Source organism: Lycorma delicatula, chromosome 1 (genome assembly GCF_047948215.1).
Source record: "Lycorma delicatula isolate Av1 chromosome 1, ASM4794821v1, whole genome shotgun sequence".
NCBI lineage: Eukaryota > Metazoa > Arthropoda > Insecta > Hemiptera > Fulgoridae > Lycorma > Lycorma delicatula.
The window spans coordinates 233,295,591-233,317,572 of record NC_134455.1 but is presented as its reverse complement, the minus strand read 5'-3'; the positions used below and the strand labels follow the sequence as shown (position 1 = coordinate 233,317,572).

The window sequence follows — 21,982 nt, the reverse complement described above, 5'->3', positions numbered from 1 at the left end:
AGCATCCATATCATACGGTCATTCACAGCCGTACTTTAATTTTTCACAGCCATTCACAGCCAAAATTTAATTCATGCATAAATTTGTGAACATTTATTTTTAAATTTTAAGAATTCACGAGAAAATATATATTTTTAATAACAGAAATCTAAGAAACGTTAAATCAATACAAAAGTTAACATTTCAACAGATTCAAATAAATATTATTTATATTGTGAATTTTTATTTTATATACGTCCATTCAAAAGTGTAAATGTTTGTTAAATACAAGGTTCTACCAAACCAGAAAGGCCTAGTCTGAATCTAGTAGCCTGATATCTGGCTCTCTCCCGGCTTGAATTTTATGGCAGAAGAGCTAGTTGATTGGCTCTGCCGGCCGAGCAGTACTGGAAAATCTCAGTTTTGAATACTGAGACAACGCTCGCAGAATTTGTAGTTAAAATTTTTAAACCGTGCTTTTATCACCATGTGAAACAAATATTATTATTTTTATCTCATCTAAAATAAAGTATAAATCCAGACTGCTTTCATTTTTAAATTTACATTTCTGTATGATATGAATGGACATTAAAATTACTTCCCTTATAATAGTGCAAAATACAGTACACTAATTTTTTAATGAAAAATTGTATAGTAGTTTCATATTTATGGTTTCTAGTGTGTACCAATGAGAAGAAAGTTTTCCTATTGTGTGATGAATGAATTAATGGGTAAATAGATGCAGATCTAGGATTAGGTAATATTTTGTTAAATGATGTAGTTACAATCAGGCCATTATGTATTTACAGGCCACGAAACTGATCTGCGTTGTCAAATTTACTCTGCTTTCAATTTGATGAACGATTCAAACGTACTGTTTCCAATTTATAATTTATTAGAGTAATATAAAAAGTGGTAAATACCATATTTAAAATTCTGTTTATTTTTACCTATACATAGATTGTATTTATGCCTATAATTTTATCGGTGTAGTTTCGTTACAACATGTAAAGCCCAATATATATAAATATACGAGTATAATAACGTATAATAAATAAGTAAATAACATATATAAGTAAAATAATAAAGTATAAGTATACAAAAAGACACTAGTCTTGTGTTGTGGTTATTATAAATAATCTATACATTTATACAGGGAAAACTTTACTGTAAATACTTTAAAGGGAATGAACAGAGGAAACAACTAATCGATTACATTTAGCGCCCGTGGGTTTCATCCATCCCGTCCAATTCACCCTTCGTTCTCATGTGATGTGTTGGTATTTGATATGAACTTGTATTTCTCTTGGTTAGTAACTTTTCCAACAAACAACCACAGTTCACAACTTTTAATAATTAACTGTAATTCTGAAACAGTTTTTTAGTAAGTTTTTTAGAAACAGAGTATGGCAAATTTTACAGTTTTTAAATTCCAATAGGTTATTTATCAAATTTATTCTGCAGTTGGTAAAAGCTTTCAAAAATATTCAAGTATTTAAAAATCGTCATCAGAAAAGCAATAAAAAATGACTTCTTTTCACATGATTGCCTAAAACTGGTGAAACGTATGCAATTAAAATGTGTTATTCTATTCTGATAGAGATATAAATTCTTAAGTTTTGATTACTGGATTTCAAGAAATTGGCAGCAACATGTTGATCGATATACGAATTTCATGTTAAAAAAATTGTATTTCGCATTTTCATGTACAGATGTACAACGTCAAAAGATTAATTTTTACAGTATCATATTCTTTATGTATCAATATAAATAATTAATCGAGTTTCAATTATTTTAATTTTATTTATTTTTTGTTTTGGTAAGATATATAACAGTAATCAAACTAAAAGTAAGGTAAATTGCACGATTTTGCTCTAAATTATTAATACTAAAATATATTAACTTTATTCTCCTATGCGAAAATATAAATTGAATTGCGAAGACTGTACACGTAGCTTTTGGAGATGAAAGTGTCACGTACAGAACGTCCAAGAAACTTTTTATCAAAAACGACACTAAAGATTTGTGCGCACCAAATTGATATTTTCTTTATATGTAAATGAATGACTGTAATAAAAGGTTACTGAAATAAATTGGAAAGCAAAATAACACTTCAAAATTTTCTACAAATATTTTTACTTAAAACCTAAACCAAGATGGTAATTTCGACTGTTAAACAATCATTACCCAACGAAAAAATTGTATTTATAGAAATATGTAAAAAAAGTAAATATAAAAAATAAATAAACAATAATTATTTTAGATTATTTCCTATAAATAAAGATAAATGGTGGAAATTAAAATTCACGGTCAAAAAAGAAAATTACATAAAACAAGTATATATTAACCGTTAAATAAAAATATTTTAATAAAATATTTGGAAAGAAAGGTACAAAATCAAGAGAGAACTACAGATCAGATCTAAAAAAAAATAAATTAAATACTATAATATGAAGACTTATAGAAGTATAAATAACACTTATGAGATAAGACTTACATACAACTTAGTTTATTCATTTTAAGACTTCTTATTTTATTTTACTTTTTATTTTAATTTTTAACATAAAGTTCAATGAATATATTATTATCTAGATAATATAAACGTTAAATTATACTTACTTATAATATCTACGTAAGTATAAATGGCTAGTAGTAAATGTCTAGTTAAAACTAACTACATCCCCGCTATATCGCGGATGTGGATATAACGCGGATTATAAGAAAAGCAATAACACTGCTTTTACTGTGTTTATCAGTATCGTTAAGTTTACGTTGGTTAATTTATTAAATTATTTAGTGATTGTTTTCGGACGTATTTGCCTAACATGTCTAAACGAAAAACGTATTATGTAAAGGAAAAATTAGAAATTATTGAAAAGGTTAAGGCAGGTCGTTCGAAACCCAGTTTATCCCGGGAATTCGGTATGCCTGAAGGTACTATACGTGATTGGGTGAAAGAGGTTAAATCGCGTTCTTTTATTGATTCGGACTTGATCACAAAAAGGTTGGACTCGGTGATGTTAATGTTGTAGATGAGTGTATATACCTTTGGTTTTTGCAAAAACGGAGTGAAGGAGTGCCGCTATCAGGACCAGTATTTCAAGCTTAGGCATTAAATGTTCATGAACACGTTAACAATGGAGAAGAATTCAGTGCTTTTAGCGGTTGGTTATCGCGATGGAAAATCGGTCATGGAATAGGCCAACTTCAGTGACGAACAGATGTATAATTGTGATGAAACTGCTTTGTATTACAAACTATTCCCAACAAAAACATTAGATGCGAAGCGGGCACCAAATAAGTCTGGTATGAATATGAACAAAGAAAGAATAACTTTTCTTTTGGCAAGGCAACGTAGGCTTCAAACACGTTAATTGAATTTATTACCGGTTATTTAAAAATAGTAAAAATGCTTGGATGACGTGTAATTTTTTTTGCGTTTTTTAAAGACAAAATTGTGCTTTGTGTTAAAAATTACGAGTTCAAAAATTGGAAGAAAAAGTTTTATTACTTCTTAATAACTGCCCTGCTCATCCGTCTACTCAGTTGCTCAAACCTAAAGATGGGAAAATAATCGCAATGTTTTTACCCAAGAACTCTACATTTTTGATCCAACCGTTAGACCGAGAAGTTATTTGGGCATTTAAAGCTTATTACCGACGAGAGCTACTGACCGCTATCGTTAAATCAGAATTACAAGTAACAGAATTTCTTAAAGCTGTGTCATTAAAAAGTGTTGTATGCAACGCTGGAATAGCATGGAGTAACGTAAATTCTATTACAATTAAAAATTGTTGGGCGGTATAGTCATACAGAAGATATTGAAACAAGAAATGTTCATATTTTTATTGACGAACACGCACTGGAATTGTCATATTCAACCAGGCAAGAATTTTCTGTTAGTGATCTCAATGAGTGGATGCAAGAAGACAATCAAACATCCTTTGCCCATTATATGACCGACGAAGAAGTTGTAAACTCCGTTCTACAACCTAACGATAGTTTGTCGGAGGAAGAAGGGGAAGGTGTAGCTGATGTTACAGAGAGGTCTACACCCTCTGTAAAAGACGTTCTGGAAAATATAAATAGTGTAATAACATGGATGGAGCAACAGAGTTATAGTGATGATTGTCATCTACTGCATTTACAAATTGTAAAGTCATAATATATTATATAGAAGAAACATACAACGCGAAACAAAAAACAATAACTTCTTACTTTAAAAAATATTTATATTCAAGAAAAAAAATCGTATCTTCCGCACTTAACTTGTTTCTATGAAAGTACAGATTATACTATACTTTGTATTGGCTTTTTCTACTAAACTATTATTGTTTGATTTCTTGCCTATTTTTTAATTGATCCACTTTGTGATTTAAAATTTACTTCTCGAAATAACGCGGTTAGCCTATAACGCGGGTGTCACGTAAGTCCGTCGATAACCGCGTTACAGCGGGGTTACACTGTAGTTAGGTTATCCTATTCTTTCATATTATGAAGTTGATCATTAGTGACTTCATTGTGTCTTTACAAACGCGCAAGCCTTCACCGAGTGCTGTATTAAATTTCATGACGTCTTTAATGTATCAGGTTACAAAATATAAACGTACTGGCGTACAGTTTTACGACACGGTGTTGCAAGAAATATTGTTTTTGAGTAGAGTTTCGCTATTTTCTCTTCATCCTAAAATATATTTAAAGCTTAAGCAAAATAATGAAATACAAAACTGCGTAAAAGGTAGGGGTTTCTTCTTTCATCTAAAAGTATTCGGGTTGGAATGCCGTTCGGAATACCATGTTTTTAACAAGCTACAAATTTTCATATTCAGAGTATTTACTCAACTAACTAAAAGAAAACAAAGCTTCTGCGGCTGCCAATGATAAAACAGATTCGGTTAAATAATCCATTAATACTTTTCTAATTACACTGTACAACATTCTATACACGTTTACTACTTCTGTATAATTGAAGTAGTCTATTTACATATTTTTTGATTAGTTTGACATTTTTTATATCTGTCTTAATAAAATATTTAAAAATTCATAGGTGGTTTTATTTTGATCGCCAATTTTTTTTTCTGTTGATCTGCAAAAGTTTCATCATTGAAATTTTCAAAAATTTCAAGAAGAAAAACGAGTATCTTATTTTGACTCGTTTATTTTCAATTTGGTATCGTGTGAAACACGCAAGTAGTGTGAAACACGCTCAATTAACTGCCTAGTTGCAATTCGTTTCTTATTGCTCTCGGAAAATTTGGGAGGTTTTGAAACAACTGTTTTCCGGTTTTTCAACAAACATTTCAGTCAGGATTAAGATTTCTCTTTCAAGAACTGTCACTCATTTTTATCTGGTTTTCAGCTAATTTAACACACCTTTTTTTATAAAGAAGTACAGAGCGTAGATGAAAATAATAAAACTTGCTTGCACCAGGCAAACAGTCTTTGTGCCGTCTTTTCTTGTAATATTAGATTCATTCAGAAACCGCGTATTCTGCAGTACAGGAGTTAATTAATAATATTTTCATAAAAATTTTTTCATTTCAATTAAAATTTATTATATTTTTGTTTAATTTAAGACTCTTTAAAAATATTTAGCGTACTTTTAAATATTTCTTACTATATGCAATATAAAAACGAATAGTTTATAAATAAATTAACGATTAATATAATCCACCTTACCAGCATGTTGAAATGTACTTTAGATATTTCGGCTTACTTGTAAGCCATCATCAAGAGTTAAAATTAATACATTTAAATTCAAAAGTTTAAAAATTCATAATTAAAATTTTAAAACAGTCTTGACTGTGACCCGGTCCTACTAGTATACTGAAGAAATACACATGGACTCTGGTGGATTAAAATGAAATCAAACGAAACCATATTATCAAAGAGATAATTATTCGATTAAATTGTTACTTCTTTACTTTTATGTTCAGTATGTTTTTAAATAATATATACGGTAGTCTAAAAAATTTTTGTTCATTAATTAAATTTTTATTATTACAATATATAATGAGATATTTTTCCAAATTAGAAGTATTATAATATTAGTAAGATATCTAAGATTTTCATGAAATTATTATGATTGGATACATCACCGTATCTACACGTGCTCTTTAGCACGTGTAGAACATTTACGATTGGTCATACTCACGTATATCAAGTCGCAATCATCACAAACAAGACTGTATACTCCGTAATACTCCTCCTCCTCCTCCGTATTTCCTTTATCAAATTTGGAATCATTATCATATGATTTTTTTATTAAAATTATTATTAACATTCTAATTAATTTGGAACACGTGCTACTACTTGCGACAAAAGTAAGACCTCGAAATGATACAGACTTGTATTTATTATTAATTTTCTACTTTTAAAATGGTTTATTCTATTATTTTCATTTATTTTTGCTATTATTTATTGATTTAAATTTGTCGTTTAATTATTTATTTATTTTACTGAATTTATTTTTCATTTGAGCTAGTATATAAATTATTTGGTATGAAATCATTATGTTTTACGTTTATAAAATATAGTACGAATTAACGTTTTAATTAATTAAATTAATTTTACGTTTATTATAGTACGACTCTAGTATTCATAATTTTTTTTTAGAATAAAAATTTAATAATGATTATAAATATATTACTGTTACTTACGTTTCTTTAACGTCTTGTTTATTTATTTTTGTATCTTTTTGTCCAATTTAATATTTTTATTTTATAGTTTTTTAGGCCTAGAAAAGCACAAAATAATACTACTTATTGGTGCGTACATGCTGCTTAGAAGTAAATTTTGTAAATGACTACACCATGTCAAAGAAAATAATAATATTATAGCCTATAATAAACAACTCATTACATATGCTTTTGTATTACGCCATTTTTACTATACCTATAGCAAAACCTTAGTTTAATATACTTGAAAATAAACATATACTTTCAAGAGAATAAATAAAAAAATTACTTCATATACATCGTGAACAAAATTATCATTTTATTTGTAATAACAAATTACCAGAACATATTTCGTTTACTATAATAGTAACGTCATAATTAGATACGGTACAAGTCATTCCAAATAAATTGATGTGACTTTGAAATTCACTACTTTGGCTACTGGTACGAGAAGTCGCTGAGGGATGTTAAAAGCAGTGGAGGGGATGCCATAGCGTTCTACAGACCCGCCTTTAGATATTAGCGTGCTACAGACCCGCCTTTAGATATTACATACCATGTAATATTGTTGATGATGTTTATTGTAATAAACATCGTCATTAAATAATAGTCCTATACCCTACACATTATAATAATTTATTAATAATAGCTTAGTCATTTTATATGTACTCATAGAATAGCTAGGTAATTTTTTTCTCATTGTTGACGAGTATTCAAAACATGAAATTTAAACATTCAATTTCTCTTAGTTAGTTCAATTCTTGACTTGTCCCGGTTCGAACGGTATGGTTGTTCCCTTCTGTAACGTGTGGCGTGTTAGTTAATATTTTGTGTGCATTAATGAATTCATATGTTTTGCGTTTTTTGTTAGTGTTTTTTTTTGCAATGGCAGAATTTAAATCCATAGTTAAGATTAAAAACTCCGTGGTCAAGCTGGTGAAACATATAATAATGTATACGATTTTATGAAAAAAGAAGCTATAAAGTAAGAGAAATTAGAAGATAATAAACACGTATTACGCATTTAAAAATTTAAAGAAAAAAACACTGCAGCTTGTGGGATTTCAAGATAACAAGTTCAAAAACTCTGAAAATAAAAGCAATATTTTCTTAAATCTAAATCGCAGTTGTGCTAATTCAGCACATCAAAAAAGTATAAACAACATTCAAAACCAGTTAGCTGATTAGAAAGTTTTGATCAAGGGGTTGTAAGAAAAACAGTTAATGAATTTCACTGAAAACATAATGAACTGCCTAAATTAAATAAATTACCTAAATAACTTCAAAAGAGTATTCAAATTAAAGGTTTAGAACTTCAGCTAGAAGCTATCCTGAAAGAGTTAGGGCTTAAGTGATGTAAAAGTGATAATAATAGGAAACATTTGATTGAAAAGAAGACATCTGGTGGAAGAGGATAGAATAGTTAAGAAAAACGACCGATTGCAGAAAATTCTTCTATTGCTTATTTGGACAAATCATATATTTTAACATCCCTTTCGACAAAAAAATCGTGGTCGGATGATAGTGGTGCAGGAGTATAAGTGCCGATTAATAAAGGCGATCGGTTAATCATAATCTACACTGCAGGGTAAGTGGGTTCATTCCTAATGCAATGTTAACTTGGAAAACGAGTTAAAAAAATGGCGACTATTACGACAGCGTCAACAACAACAATTTCATGATGTGGGCATCTCATTAATTACTTTCTGGTCATCCATCCAGTCAGTGGTTGTTATCGATAATGCGCCGCCATACAACAATTCATTTCTAGATAAACCTCCGAATTCAAATGATAAGAAAAGTGGCATGATTAATTGTTTAGAAAAGAACAATATTGCGTTTATAAAACCACAATTGTATGATATACGAGGTGTGTGAGAAAAGTAATGAGAAATGGTAACACTGCGAGCGATCTAGCAACGCTGTGTCTACCGGTCTGTGCTGGAACGGTTTGTTCATCCCTTCCACATGCTCATTACGAGTTTCAACTCTGTTCAGTCAACATATTATTTTTGACAACGCCATTAGTGAAGTTGTGTTTTTGTTGTGCGTTACGAAAATGGAGCATCGGAATTTTGAGCGACGTTGTGCAATCAAGTTTTGTGTTAAAACTTGGGGAATCCGCGAGTGTGATCTTTGAAAAGTTGAAACAGGCCTGTGGGGAACGATGCTTATCAAGAGTACAAGTTTTCCGGCAAAGCGAAGAGTGGGACACTCAATCATCTCCTCGACTGAAAAAATATCTAATGCGCAAAGATCAAAACAGTGCTGATTTGCTTTTTTGTAGGGGTATCGTGCATAAAGAATTTGTTCCTCCAGGGCAAACTGTCAACCAAGTGTTTTACAAAAGTGTCCTTGAAAGGCTCAGGAAAAGAGTGATTCGCGTGAGATCAGTCATTGCAGACAAGTGGATGTTTCATCATGACAATGCCCCGTGTCACACGGCCATTTCCATCAGGGAATTTTTTACCTCAAAACCCATTGCTACGGTTCCTCAACCCTCTATTCACCTGATTTGAGTCCTTGTGACTTTTTCTTTTCCCGAAATTGAAACATGTCTTAAAGGACATCATTTTGGAACTCTGGAGAACATTCAAAAGACTGTGACTGACCAGTTAAAAGCCCTACCAGTTGAAGCCTTCCAGCGCTGCTACCAGGAGTGAGAACAATGACTCCGCCGGTGTATAGCTGTCCAAGGGAACTACTTTGAAGGGGATAATATTGTTGTTTGAAAAAATAAAAACTTTGGTAAGTAAAACGTTAGTCTCATTACTTTTCTCACACACCTCGTAATTAAATCACATAGAAATTAAAAAAAAAATAACTATTTTTATGAACTATTAAAAAATATGGGCAGGTTCTACGACTTCCACCTTGCCATCCCGATTTAAATCCGATCGAGATGGTATGGTCAGCACTGAAAAGGTATTTCGTATTAATAACACAACATTTTTAATGCCGGATATTGAAAAATTAGCTGAGAAAAAAATGATGAAATGAATAAGGATGATTGGAAACCACATTGCGAACAGGTAAACGAAGCTGAAATTGAGTATAAGAAGATGGGACCGCTAATCAACGAGATGAAGGATAAATTAATCATACATCTAGAGAATGGTAGTGAAAGTGACTGTTCCGATGAAGACAGAAAAGATGGTGAACTTGCAGCAACTCGAAGTATAATGCATATTTCAAGTAAGTGTTAATAATATGAAAAGGGTAAAAAATTAAACGTACATAAAAGGACAACGATAATAAATTACTTTGTTCTATTTCGGTGTAAATGTTTTCATGTTCAGTAGTAATGCAGTATAACAGTATCGACCTACAACACGAGCTTTTATTTCCAATGTACGAACTATACGAGTACATACAAGTGGATTTGTAGGAGTTGCTAATTTACTGCTGTAGAAGTAAGTGCCATTCTCTATTTCAATGTCTCTATTGCGGAATTCTTTACTAAAAATCTCTTATCGCTGTGAAGGAGATGTAATAACTCTTAATACTAGTTTACAATGGCTGTATTTCTGTGAATGTTCTATTTACAGAAACGGGGAAGATAAAAAAACACATTACCTGCTCGATGGACATAACTTAAAATTGAGATTTATACTGTAATAATATAATAATAATAAAAAATATTTATTTCTAAATAAAATATAATTACAACAAATACGTAATAAACATTTTATAATACACCATCTTAAATACAAACACACTGTCATATGCACCAACACACATACACGGACACACACACACACACACACACACACACACACACACAACATCAACATCGGCACACTCCCCGACATATTTACTATCATTTGACAGTTAACATTTAACAATTTGGTTCCTATGTAATAAATTCCGCAACTAAATTACATGTACATCTGTAAAACCATGCACACTTAATAAATCCTATCAGACTTTTCCAATCCTCCATTACATTACATTACAGACTTTTCTAATAGTTCCTCCATTAAGATACTGTTGCGCAGTTTAGCAGTTCTTATAAAATACTCGTAATAAAACCCCGAAAATACCCGTAATAAAATGCCCGAAAATAATTTTTCTATTGTATTAATAAACGAAATACTTCTGTAACTCTCTTAACATCCAACAATCCCTTTTTTATGATTTGGGAAAATTATCCCTTCTGAAGAATTACTGAGAACTTGGCCGGTCCCTAATATATTATTAAAAAAATAACCTATATTTTTCCTTTGTAAATTACAAGGGTATCCCGTTAGATCCCGGAATTACTTTTCTTCTGCCTTCTGCAAAACCACATTTAATTCTACCTTATCAATTGAAGAATTCAGAGTTCCTTCGTTCTCAACGGTAACGCATTTGAAACTGGAACTGTCCCTCTTCCCACGGATAGTAAACTACGGAAACGTTGCATCCATTCACTTGCTATAATTTCCCCCCCATACGTTTAAATCCCCTCTTTTTAAATATTTTAACCGTTTCCCAAAAGTCCCTTATATCCCGAACTCTTAGAACGTTTCCTATACCATAAAAATAAATCATATTTCTTTTAATTACAGAGACTATGATAATTTATTCTTTCTTCCAAACAAGGCGCGTTCTTTTAGCATTAACTTGTCTGCGTAGATTTAAAGAAGTAAAATATTTTTTCCCTACCTTAAGGCACTCTTAGTCGAACCACTTCGGTTTCCCGGGTTCTTTAATATATCCCTTATTTAATAGATTTTCCCCGGGAGCCTCATAAACCACACCCAAATTTTTTTCCACAGACAAAGCCGCGCCATATTTTCCAAATTTTCCAGTTGCTTGTACCTAATATCAACCGCAGACCACTTATGTACAAGAGGCACAAACAATTATCGTTTGTAATTGGTTGCGTCACTGGCCTCCATCTCAATGGGCAAGTGATCCGAGAAATTCGCGGAAATAACTTGAAAATCGTTAATTGTTCTTAACAACTTTGTTGATATACAACATACATCTATAACCGAACTTCCCATACCCCCAAGTCCATTCGCCCCTTTTAACACTTCTTGTTCTTTCATTCATCACACTCAGATCAAACCCCTCACATAATTCAATCACTTTAGCCCCCGAACATTAACCACCTCATTCTTTAAACACCTAACAGCATTTACAATCCATTCACTCTCCATTACATCAACTGGCAATACCTGTCGATCCCTTATTCTACAAATGAAATCCCCTAACAGTATAACGCAAAAATTTTCGCCAATATTTTCTATAAAGCTTCATTATCTTTCAAAATCATCCTCCCGCGACCCATTAATGATTAAGTAAACCGGGACCACGTAAATACAAATAACATTACCCATTTTACTGTCATAACACCACCCGCTGTTTGAAAAAAACTACAATTTAATTCGAGAAAATTGGATTTATAGCCTACCATAATTCTGTCTTAGCCCTTCCGTAACCCGAACTTCTAACGGTTGGAATACATACAAAATTATACTCCTGAGACAAATTTTCATACCGCTCAGCTTTCTCATCTTCCACCTAATTCACACTCAAACATACAATATCATCTTTCTTTATAAAAGGCATAAAATTATACAACCATAACCTATCTGTCAGACCAGCTACGTTATACCCTAAAATCGTTAGTTCTTTATCCCTCTCTCTTTCCTGACAGACCACTTCACACTATTGAACATCCCGGGGTTTACCATAATTTTTTTTTTAATTTCCTCAAAGTTATAATTGAACATCTCGTTTAATTTTACCATGCCGTCCTACAATCCGCTCATCAACCGTCCCACCACCATCCAAGTAAATGTTTGACCTTCCGCAATCAGCTGATCCACATTAATAATCATGTTCTTATTGCCCATCGCTTTAATAATTTCCTTTCGATTCACCAAAAGCTTTCCCCTTTTTTCCTACTTTCCAGACAAAAGTCCTTGTATAATGATCATGCCACTTCCTTGTAATATTGTATTTCTCAATATATATTCGATATCGCTATACTTTGTCAAATGTGCGATAATGAGGGATTATCCTTTTTTTACCAAGTGTATGCTCCCGATTAACCACTATTTGCCGATCTATTTGTAACACATACCTACAAAATGTTCTCAAAATCCCACGCCAGTCTTCATCGGATTTAAATTTCAGTCCTTTAAAAATTAAATTATTACGGCGTGCCCGATCTTCATAATTGTCCAATCGACCCAAAATTTGGCGATTTCCTAATTCAAAGTCCGCACTTCTTCTTCCAACCATCTAATTTTCTCCGAAAGATCGCGAATAACAGCCGACGTACTCAAAACATCTTCTTTAGTTGCCAGCTTGGGCAAGTTTTCTTCGAAGAGTTTCTTCATTATTGCTTCCATACCTTGAAGGAGATCCTCATTTTTAGATCCAGAGATTCGTTTCACTGCTTGGTCTTCTCCATCAGGCGAATTAATTGTGTGATTCCGTTTACCTCTTCGAGACTGAGGCGTTACAAACTTATCCATAGTTTAACAAATATTTGCAAGGTAGCACTAACAGCCCGAAACAAAATTTAAAATATTATTAAAATTTATATAGTTTAAATTTAATAAAATACGCAGAAATTATATATTTTTTCTTTTCTTTTTCTAGGCGAAAAACGCGTCCGCGTTATCATCGCCTGGACACGATATATTTATTGTAATAAACAAATATATATCACATTATATACCTAAATTAAAGTAATAAAATAACCATATAACGATCTGCTTTACGACAATTGACATGAATAGTTGAAACTCAATACAGTAATTCAAAATACTCGAATGTAAACGGACACCCCTAAGAAACCGTAAAATATAAGATAACAAGATTTCATTATCCCTTATAATAGTTCGTATGTTAGCTCCTAGTTTAAACTTGCGACGCAATGCCGCATAACAGATACAATCATAAGGATGTGGTGCACTGTTAGTTGGCAGTTGCAGCGAGCACAAACTGGTGAGTCTCTTTGAGTCATCAGATATCCATCAGTGAGCATGGTGTGCCCTATCCGTAAATGGCAGATAATAACCTCCTCTCGACGGGTTTTCTGCATGAGGAGCTCCACGGTGAAACAGTGTTCTTAATTGGACGAAGTTTATTGTTCGCGGTAGCATCACATTCTCTTTGCAACTCATTGTGAACTACTTTCTTCAGCAGAGAGACAAGATCGTTAAAAGCAACGGAATTGGTAAAAGTAGGCTAAAAACAAGACTCTTTCGCCGCACTATCTGAACGGTCATTGCTTGAAATTCCTAAATGGCTGGGGATCCGGCAGGAGCTCACTCTTGTATTACGTCTAGTCATTTGCGAAATAACACGCTGAATCTCAAAAACAGTAGGGTGTCTGGAGTATATGTTACTAATAGCCTGTAGGGCATTCGTAGAATCCAAATTATACTTAAGGCTTTATTAATAGTAAACAGCTCTGCAACGAAAATATTGGAGATGCTGTGAAGGCCAAACATGTATATTCTGTTGTCTACTACAAAAGCACAGCCAACAGATTTAATATTTTTAGAGCCATCCGTATAAACTGTAACATCAGGATTCATGACATTTATAATATTATAAAACTTGTTTCGCAAAATAACCGGATTTGTATTCTTTCTATTATACTGACAAGATCAAAGCAATATTTAACCAGAGAAGGTCGCCACGAGGGTTAATAACATGGAGCAACAGTAAGGACTGGAGGTAATTGTATATTTAGAACTGAGAAAAGGCGCTGAGCTCTGATGCATAATGGAGCAGTAGATCTCGCTGTTCCTGGTATCGATACATGCCGATTGAAGAATACCGCATCAAAGGTTGGATGAGTTGGTTGCGCTTTAATCCGAGCCACATAGGAGGCATATCTGCTTCCACCTATTCCAAACAGATGACTCACCACTGTCCACCAGCAGACCTACATGGGGCTTGAGCGAAACGTACCCGTGGCAAGACGGATGAATGAATGACAGACTGCATTTACCATCTTTAGAGCGATAGTCCGTGCCGACGAATAAGCTACCCAGCCGTAGTCTAAGCGAGAAGGGTCCAGAGCTCGGTAGAAGCGTAACATGCACATACGAACGGCTCTCCAACGAGTATTAGGTAAAACCCTCAGCATGTCGAACATTTTTAGATATTTTACATTCTGCTCCTTCAAATGTGTTACCCACATTAGTCGTTGGTTTAACCACTTTCCTAGAAGTCTAACCCGCGTGCTTGCCTCAACTGGTTCATCATATTAATACAATTCAGGCTCAGCATGTTAACTAGGTCCAAAGTAAAGTAAACCATAGCAACACGAGTAGCAACAGGTAACGCTGATAAGGGAGCGCACTGCACAACATCCTCACTCAATCCAAGGCTAGAACTCAACTCCGATTTACAATGTAAATTAAAATAAAAATAAAACTTTTTATGATTATATGGAAAACGATTTTCATATGATAAAATTGCAAGAATCATTTGGCTCATGAAATTCGTACGTTATAGGTATATATTTCCAATAAGAAAATTTTCTGTATTATAAACTTTATAACGTTTTGTAATATATAAGTTTTACTAGATTTTAATTCTTCAGTAAAAAATTACCTTAATTTAGAAGGAAAACCCTTCTTATAAGACACATACGGCTTATATGTAATGAAGATATGTTAATAAAAATGTTATATATAATAAATTTTTTTCGAACTTGGTAATAATTTCTTCCAAAAATAATAAAATTTTTGATTAACCGGGTAAGAAATGAGTTCTGCAAAAAAAATAAGTTTTTGCTTTCAGCTTGATTTATCTCAAATATATATATTTTTTATGTTAAAAATAGTAATAATAGCATATTCATGATAATTTTTTTTAATAAATACCTTTCGTACGTTAAAACAAATAACGTTTATCTAGATACTTAGTGCAGTTTTCAAAGACAGGATTTATACTTTTCTTTCTTTTTCCTGTTTAGCCTCCGGTAACTACCGTTTAGATAATTCTTCAGAGGATGAATGAGGATGATATGTATGAGTGTAAATGAAGTGTAGTCTTGTACATTCTCAGTACTTCGACCATTCCTGAGATGTGTGGTTAATTGAAACCCAACCACCAAAGAACACCGGTATCCACGATCTAGTATTCAAATCCGTGTAAAAATAACTGGCTTTACTAGGACTTGAACGCTGTAACTCTCGACTTCCAAATCAGCTGATTTGGGAAGACGCGTTAACCACTAGACCAACCCGGTGGGTTTCAAAGACAGGATTATCATTTTAATAACATATGTAGGACTTATATATATTTATCGTATAAGGATAGTATTTTTTTTATACATATACTTACAGAAAGTGATACCCAATTTTTCACCTGCTGCACTGTGAATGAATAAAATTATACTATTCTGAAATAAAGCGATGAAAATGAAGCAAGAATTCTTACACCTAATCTTGTAATAAAAATGTACTTTTTACATATATTTTACATAAATTTTACATAATTATTTTACATAAATTTTATTTTTTGTAATTTTACAAGAACGAAGGAGGTCTGCTCTTTGGAGAAAAAGGAGAGTGCAATATTAATTTTCCCGGTCGATTTTTAGAGCATCATTTATTCGAAGTTTGCAAAAAAATAGTTTTGAATCTTTGTTGATACTTTTTATTTCTGACGAATACATTTATCTGAAAAAATAAAGTAGTTGTAATAAAAACGATTTGTAATGTAAAGCAATGCTCAGAAATATTTTAAGTTATCTGTCTTAAATAAATGCACAATCAATAAATTTATTTACATATTAATACGATATTTGGCAATAGCGCATTAATGGAAAGAGAATGGCATTATTAGAGGCATCTGTCTTACGCGAGAAAGAAGCTTCACGTCTTTATAATACATTTAATTATTTGATTAGATTTAAAAATTACTGCAAGATAAAATCACCGTTACAATATTTTACAATGGAGTAAGCGAGCGCAATAGACAGAAAAATGTTGCGTTGCTTAGCGACCTCGCTTGTTGTTATGTGATGTAAAAAATAATTTCTCATTTTTGTACTTATAAATGAGAGAGCATGTTGATAATAAAATCATAATTTTCAAAACCTAATCGACTATTATAAAATAAAAAACTACTTTTACCAGTATATGTAGGAGTTTTTTTAGATATTATATTTTTCTAGAGCATTCTAGTTACTATCGCTACTTACCCTCATATCATGCAGCAGCTGTTGTGACGTAGAATAAATGGGAGAGATACTGATGAAACTCATTATAATTTTACACCTCTTGTTCTCTTTGTGTATGGAGATTTTTAACACAAAAGCTTGGGAAACACATGAATTAGCAGATTTTACTTCAATGATTCATCACTTTATATTACCTGTCGCTGATAACATACTTCTTAAATATCCTCTCAATCAATTTACACAAATTTCCCTAGTATCCGCTCAATAAAAGCTATCTCAGCGTTATTAAACGCATTTAATTAATCGATATATTGACGGCCTGTTAGCTTAATTTCCTTACGTATTTTTTCCTTCACACAATGAAAAAATAAGACACATCATAGTCTTATAAGTTACTGACTTTAACATGCGTATCATTTGTATACTGATTTTACTCGAAATATTCCTCCTAAAAAATAATAAGTTCATCAATGTTTGTAAAGAGTGTTTTATATAAATATATATATATATAATATATGTATGTTTGTGGTGTGTATGAGGGTGCGGGCGTATTTTTGTATGTAGGTGTGTGTAAGAGAGGGAGTGAGCAAGAGAATTGATGGATGTTGGCGCCGAAACCCACATAAAATGACAAGAACCTACTATATAAATTTTTTTATTTATTTAATTATTTAGATAGTAACAAAGAAAACTTCATTATTTCTAAAGAAATCTTTACAATTTTTACCATTTTCATTACAAGCGCGTTCAAATATTGAAATGTTTTTACGATTATTTAAAGACTTTTATACATACTCGTATTACGAGCACATTACTATGTGCGCGCACACACACACACACACACACACACACACACACACACACACACACATACACACATATGACAGCAAAGTAACATTCACTATCTTTCTCATCACATTATTTCGCAAACCCGTAATCCTAGTATATTGAAATTATTTAAGTGTAAAATATAAAATATAATTAGTGGATTATAGAAATTTCTTCCAAATAGAAACATATACATCTTTAAACAAATAATTTCATAGTTTAGACTGAATATCCATAATAAATATAATTTTATGGGTAATATTTGAATGAAATTGGCAAATAGTGCGTAAATTAATATATTTCTGCTTGTAAAACGAAAGTCTGTCTTTGTGTCTCCCCTATATTAATACTGGAGATATTCACTGTTATTCTAACAACAATGTTGTATCGTTTTCCATAACGATTGACTATATTCAATTTAAGTATATTTACAGCCGGCCTCCGTGGCGTTAGTGGTACCGTCTCGGCCTTTCATTCCGGAGGTCCCGGGTTTGAAACCCGGCATGGCATTTTCACACGCTACAAAAATTGTCTTTCATCTGAAGTAATACTTAACGGTAGTCTTGGAGGTATATTTAAGAATATTAAAAAAATTATTAATGACCTCGTCTGTGACAACTGAATTTTCGTACCAAAAAATGCGTAATAATTGAATTAAAGTGCAGTAAATTGTAATGACATTATTTATTAAACAAATAAAATAACAAACAATTAAATGGATTTTAATTGTTCAGAACACAGTTTGCGCTTTATTTAATTTTAAAAATATCTGGAATTTTAAAGTACTGATTCCAGAGCTCGATTACTTAGCTGAATTTTACAAACGAAAGCCACAATATTTTTCTTACAAGAGAAACATGTATTTCATGTTTACTTTAATAATGCTATTAAAAGCAGCATAAAAAATTGTTGTTCCTTACATCATTTAATAATCAACCAGAATATAGACAAAAATTTGTATAAAAAAATTAATAAGCTAAACTAAAAAATGAAAAAAAAAAAGTTATAAAAGTAACCTATAAAAATAGAAGTGTCAAGTTTAAAGAAAAATGAGATGACTATTAAGATCAAGTAATGGTTACTGACTGTAATTATTTAGGGAAAATTTCATTTAAGTACGCGATATGCTCTGATATTAACATCAAGGTAATTTTGTGTGGAGATATGACCATTACAAAATAAATAATTATGTTTATACATTATTTTACCTATGTTACTGTGATAATAACATTTTATGTTAGTGAATATTGTAATTTTACATATACTGTATTTTTATTTTAGTTACTCCATTACAAATGTTTAATATTCGTTTGAAGTTTTCGTAAAAAAATATTTGAAAACAGATTTTGTTTTACATCTGTATTTCAGACAAAAATAAATCCTTAATACAATAAGTATTTTAGGTTCTATACAAATTTTATTTCATATAAAGCATAAGTTATAGTTTGACAAACGAAAGAGGGAATCTAAATTTGAGCTGTTAAATTTAAAAGAAACAAAAAAAGATAATATCACATTAACTCCACGTCGCAAATCAGTTGTTTAACTGCTGATTTTTGAAGTCGAAGGTTCTAAGGTCCAAATTTCTAGTATAAGTTAGTTGCTTTTATACGGATTTGAATAAACCGGTATACTTTGGTGGCTGGACTTCAATCAACCTCACGTCTCAGGAATAGTCCAACTTGGTCTGTACAAGACTACAGCTCATTTACACGTCATACGTGTAACGTATGACGGGGAACGTATGACGTTCCCCGTCATACTTATGTTAGCAAGGGCGTTACACGTATGACGTGTAACGTTATACGTATAACGTATAACGTTTCCCGACGGGGAAACATCCTCATCTCATTGGGTCGTGGAGGGTTACTTATTGTTCACAACTTGACAAATTGCAACGAACACATTAGGAAAATAAAATAATATAACACATTCAAGCATCTATTGTTTAATAAAAACTCAGACTGTAACTGAACCTTTGATAAGAACAGCTCAAACTACGATGACTTTTTCGTTAGCGAAACTACAGCTACATCATTATTGTTATTTTGTAATATTATCTGTCATAATGCAGTATTTTAGTAGTCTATCAAATTAATAATTCTAAAAAAAACACAGAATACTATTTAAAACTTGTCATAATTAATTACCTACAATAAGTAAACAGTATTACTGTATCTTTTTAAAAATAGAGAAAAATTAAAAATGAATTTTAGTTTGACTGATTATACGATCTTTATCTTGATACAGGTAAAATCAGTCAAAGATTAATACATGATTGCGTTGTTAGCCGTGTAAAAGGCAAACGGACACGCTTAACTTGCGATAGCACGCTGTATTACTCCTTTTTTCCAGACCCTTATGCATACCTTCTAAATGAGGTTCAAATTACAATTCCGTTCTTCGGCAGGAAATGTCATCAATTTCACACTGAACTCGTGATTTCGATTTACCTTAAAAATAAACAGTACAGTTCAAATAGCTGTTTAAGCAAATTAACAACATGTACAACCTGATTTATATAGATTCTAATAGCATGTTATGTGATAAACAAATTAACGGCTGAGAGGAAAAAAATTATTTATTAAAAAATATATATTATTAGACGGGGAAACAGTAATTTAAACACTCTAATGTAAACAAAGTTTAGTTAGGTTTACTTTGATGGATTTATATTAGCTACGTGACAATTTTAATCTATTTTAAAAGTCAAAAATAATAAATAATCTGTTTCTCCATATAACTGATGATTTGACAAACGTTGAGATGTGAATTGCAAACGTCCTTATACTTTCTTAAGAAATTTAATTTAATTTTACTAATTCATTCTATGCATTAAATTAATGAAAAAGTGGCCCTACAATCGAACAAAAATATACAAACAAAATGTAACTGAAATAGTTATGAGAAATAAACATTTTAGCAACGAAAGCAGCAAAAAAATCTAGTAATCGTGGTTTTGACAAACAGAATTTTCAGAATTGTGACTAAAAGAAAAGAACGAATTCCGTGCATCAAATTTTAAGTATAATATTATTTTTGCTACAGAGCAGAAAAAATTAATTAAATTAGTAATATGTTTACACAAATAAGTATATAATTTTAGTGGCAATTTGCCAGAGAATTCATTATCAGTTGGCACGACAGGTAGGTTCGATAAACATTATGATGAAATTATTTACATTTACTTCTACTACACTTACATTATCAACCAACTGTCATCGTCCTTTGTTTTCTGTTCTATTTGGTGAGCCATGAACAAAGCACATGAACTTGACATTACATTTTCCATTACCTTCACTGCAAAGCAACAAAGCAATTACTTTTGCTTTCATTTTTAATTAATTAATTTTATGCAACATTATTAGGTATATTAAAATGATTGTGTAACGAGAGATTAAAACAAATATCGCTTATACGTTTTAAACGTTCATTACTCAGAAAGACTCCCGAAATCTGATTACGTAGTGAAATTCAATCTGTTTATTTATTTATTTATTTATTTTTTTAATATTGAATTGAAAAATGAAGTTTATATTTTTCAGTATCAAAGAAGTAATTATGAGTCCGATTACGGTTTAAAAAGATACACGAATTTAATTAGAAAATTATTTAAACCACACGGAAATTAATCGAATTAATTCGAGTTTTATGTCAAGGCTAAATAATGGTCTTAGTTACACATAAACAGTAACAAACGCTTATTTTAATCTGCATCATATATTTTTAATAAATTTCAGCTTTTCTTGTTTATTTTGTTTTATCTAAGTCATGAATATTAAAAGAAGGTTGTACATATTAAAACAAAAAATTGTTACATATAAAAAAGTTAAACATTCAAAGTAAATGCAGTATATTAATAAAGATTGATAACAAAATAACTAAAGGAAATTCAGAAATGTTATGTTCTAAAATTCATGTTCGCACAGTTGATCTTTGCGGCGTGCCTAACCAAATGGTGAATAAAGTTATAACAGAACCAAATAAACTAGAGAAAAATTATAATTTAAGTTAATAGCTTTCAAAGATGCGAGGTAAGAAATACTGTATAAAATTCATTTACGGCAGAAATCATCACCAATATTGAAGAAGTTATTAGTAGTTCTAAAAACAGAAAAATCAGATCTGAAGATAAATTGTATCCACGAAACTTTACAAAAAATTCTATGAAGTATAGATTTTAGATGGAAGAAGATTGAAATAATGAGAAAACTTTGGTAGTAAACACCTTCCTACTTATCAAAAAAGTAGAATATTTATAAGAAAAAAAAAATTACAGTGGAAAGGAAGAATATTAATTTTTTCAGACGAATCATACATTTATCAGTTCATGAAAAATATATGGTTGGAT

At 31.3% G+C, this 21,982-nt stretch overlaps 1 protein-coding gene across 2 annotated transcripts in view; it reads right to left on the bottom strand.

The window, feature by feature from the left end:
* The window catches only part of LOC142329571 (calcium/calmodulin-dependent protein kinase type IV-like), a 138,376-nt gene that overhangs the window by 104,394 nt on the left and 12,000 nt on the right, over positions 1-21,982 (bottom strand). Inside the window, exon 1 of one of the 2 annotated variants that reach the window (XM_075374287.1) lies at positions 20,001-20,062. The exons of the other annotated variant lie outside the window; for it this stretch is intronic. The gene's annotated coding sequence lies outside the window, so the exon portion shown is untranslated. Of the gene's footprint in view, positions 1-20,000; positions 20,063-21,982 lie in introns of those variants that run through there. 2 annotated transcript variants of the gene reach the window in all.